Consider the following 4,043-nt stretch of genomic DNA (forward strand, 5'->3'; position numbering starts at 1 on the left):
TTGTAAGGGTCGGAAATGTAAAAGTAGATGTTCTATAGCTAGGAAGGGAGTGATTAACTTTTCAGTCTAGGAGCGGAGGTCCCTAGGGCCATCAAGGGAGAAAAGCAGAGTGTGTGACCCTACACAGAGAAGCAGTGATGCCTGAAATGGAGCCAGAGATGATGACTTGGCGCGATGGAGCAGCTGGAGACTTTAGATCCAGAGAGGGAGAGCGACTGTGTGCTGAAGACCTGGGGGGTATGGGGGAAGAATTGCATGGCAATGAGACGATATACGATAGAATGAATGTAAAACTAATGTTCTCCCATGTAAACTATCACACAATTCACAATAAAACATTTAAGAAAAAAAAGAAAGAAATATGAGCCATAACATGAGTAGGTATATGCACACCAATGTTCATAGCAGCACTATTCAAAAAGCTTGAGACAGCCTAAAGGTCCATCATTGGAAGAATGGATAAACAAAGTTTGGTACATACAATGTAATAACAAGGAAGCTGTAAGCCATGACTTAACATAGGTGAACCTTGAGGACATTATGCTAAGTGAAATTAGTCAGTCACAAAAAGAGAAATACTGCATAAGACCATTATTGTAAAAGCTTAAGAAAAAAATGTCCACACTTAAAGGAAAAAATAAATTCTTTGTTGGTTACTTGAGGTGGGAGTGGGGTGAGTGAAGGGAGGGGAAGGTAGACCACAGTGTAGGTAATAGACACAGGATAGTTCAAGTGTTGGGGGTACAATACACAAGAAGGTGGAGGGTAATGGAAAACAAGGCAAATAGGCGAACACATAGGCAGGTTTGCCTGGGTTAAATGGGACAGAGGTATAGTGATATATGCTTAACCTTGGAACAACAGGGATCTGTAATACAGAGATTGAGGCATTGTCTGAATTGGTAAAGGAGGGGAAATAATGTTAAGATGCTTGACTGTCTTATGAATCTTGGTTTCCCTTGCCTACTACTGTAAAATAGACATCTGAGGTGGAGAGAAGGAATAGCCAGAAACATGACTATGTAAAGTTTGTAAGCCTGTCTTCAGCCTATAATTTATTAGAATTCCTAAAAGGAGGGCCAGAACTCCCCAGTGAAACAGGCTTCCTGCAGAGCGTTTGTAGTGTATAAGACCTTATGTGGAATCCTGAACCCCATCCAGAATCTTCTGAGGTGGGAAATTTCCACTTGAAAAGACAAGTAGACCAGCCTGGAATAGTTAGAGGACCAGAAGATACTTCTTGAAAGAAAGACCAACAGGAAAAATAAAAAACAGAAATGGCAGTCTGATTGACTGTCACAAGAATAAGCAAGTTGTTAGCTAGGGAGCCATCAAGAAAAGCAATCAAGTCCCTTCAGGGAAAACCCCCTTCCAAGACTGAAAGTCAAAGAGAATACACGAGAAGGCATGTAATCTTGTTGGTGAGCACATTGGTCTACGGATGAGAGAAGTGGAGGAACAGGAGCAATGAAGATTTGGGCTGACTCTGACCATGTTCAATAGACTCCTATCAACCTGTAGTGATACCTGGTTGGTCAGCTGTATTATGAGACCTAGTGACTCCTGAATACATGGACAGGGACATAACCACAGAGGGCTAGAGAGGAGAGTGAAGCATCTAGCTGATATGAAGTGAGGGGAGATGCACAAGAATGACCACACTTGCAGATAGTACCCATTTGACCCACCTTCAATGGCTGGATGATCAGAACTTGACTAGAAGAAGAAAGAAGAAAGGGGGGAAAAGTGTAATTGACTACAATTTGATGAACTTGACCTATACTTATCAATGTAGTAGCTTAAAAGAGGGAAGGCATCTTCACAGAAAGGACAATTCCCATCCCCTCTGTATACAGGGTTGATAGGGATGGACAACTTATACATTGGCTACCTAAAATGTGGGGGTTATAAAGGTACAAACTGACTGGCTTACAAGTTTTCAAGAGGGAGTTTAGTTTCAGAAGGTGCAGGGGAAGGCCGAATCACCACTGAGTGGTTTTCAACCTGTCTAATTGGGGCTTGTGAAAGGAGATGGGGATAAGACTCTTGTGGTTTAATAGTGACTAATTGTCATCAGGACTAATTGTGATCATTGCAAATGTAAAGGTAAACATTTTGTAACAAAAAGAGGGGAGTGGTTGATCTTGCAGTCCAGGAGTACAGGACCCTGGGACCATGAAGGGAGAAGAGCGGGAGCGGAGTGTGGGATCCTATTCAGAGAAGCAGGGACACCAGAGATGGAGGCAGAGATGATGACGACGTGGAGAGATAGAGTAGCTGGGAACTCTCAACACATGGAGGGAGAAGGGCTGTGTGCTGGCAACCGGGGGGCAGGTTATTTGAATGATTATATATTCTTGAGTGTTTTTCTGTATATATAAAACAAAAACAAAACAAAAAACCCAAAGGTAATAGAAGCAAATACTGTTGAATGATGATGCATGGAGGGAATTGTAATCATTGCAATGAAATGAAATACAACAGGATGAGTGTAAAGCTGATGTTCTCCCATGTAAACAATCATTCAATTCACAATGGATACTGAAAAAAAAAAATGATGGTGTAATCAAAACATTCCAGGATAAACAGAAGCTATGGGAATTTACCAAAGCCAACCCTGCATTACAAAACATAGTAAAGGGAGTTCTGTGGACTGAGAACCAACAAGAAGAGACAACTGCCAGAGATTGACATACGTGGCAGCACCTCCCTGAATTAATACAACAGAAAGAAGAATTGGTAACAAAACAAAACTATAAAAACAAACTCAGAGACTCTGGAAGGTCAGTCTATGACCAAAACAAGTACAATGTAAAAGAAGGTAAAGAGATCCAGATAGGGAGAAGGACAGGTCGATTACAGGATAAAATAAACTGCAATAAGTGGTCAGAAAAGTTAATGGACTATAAGGCAACCTCAACAAAAATTAACACTTCACAACATACCAACAGAATGAGAATCCAAGAAGAATATGAAAACATTAAAACTATGAGGAAAGGTACAAGAAAGAACGCAAAAATTGTGAATTCAACAAAGAAAGACAAACAGAATAAAGAAGCAGCAACACCACACAAAAAAATGTAATGACAGCAATTAATCAATATCTATCAATAATTACACTGAACGTAAATGGATTAAATTCACCTGTTAAGAGACGGAGGGTGACAGAATGGGTAAGAAAACAAGATCCTTCAATATGCTGTCTGCAAGAGACACATCTCACACACAGAGACAAAAACAGATTAAAAGTCAAAGGATGGGAAAAAATATACCAAGCTAATTGCAATAAAAAGAGAGCAGGAGTGGCAGTACTAATTTTGGATAAAATAAACTTTAAGGCAAAAAACAGCATAATAGATAAAGATGGACATTATATCATGATGAAAGGGATAATTGAACAAGATGAAATAACCATATTAAATATCTATGCTCCCAATGAAAGAGCGCCAAAATATATATAAAAAAAAAAACTCTAATAGACTTGAAGAAAGAAATAGATGAATCTACAATAGTAGTGGGTGATTTTAATACACCACTTTCAAAAATAGATAGAACAACCAGAAAGAAACTTGACAAAGACACAGAAGAACTAAACAACACAATCAGCCAATTGGACCTCATAGATGTGTACGGAGCATTCAATCCAACAACTGCACAATACACATTCTTTTCCAGTGCACATGGAACATTCTCCAGAATAAACCATGTTTCAGGCCACAAAACAAATCTACATAAATTTACACATATCAAAATACTACAAAGCATCTTTTCAGATCACAATGCTATCAAATTAGAAATCAACAATAGGAAGACCAAGGAAATCAAATCAAATACATGGAAATTGAATAACACTCTGCTGAAAAGTGACTGAGTAGTAGAAGAAATTAAACGTGAAATCTCAAAGTTTCTAGAAATAAATGAGAATGAAAACACAACTTACCAAAATCTTTGGGACACAGCGAAAGCTGTGCTGAAAGGACAATTTATTGCAATAAACGCACACATCCAAAAAGAAGAAAGAACCAAAATTAACACATTAACAC

This window comes from Chrysochloris asiatica, unplaced genomic scaffold (assembly GCF_000296735.1).
Source record: "Chrysochloris asiatica unplaced genomic scaffold, ChrAsi1.0 scaffold00118, whole genome shotgun sequence".
In the NCBI taxonomy this organism is placed as follows: Eukaryota; Metazoa; Chordata; class Mammalia; order Afrosoricida; family Chrysochloridae; genus Chrysochloris; species Chrysochloris asiatica.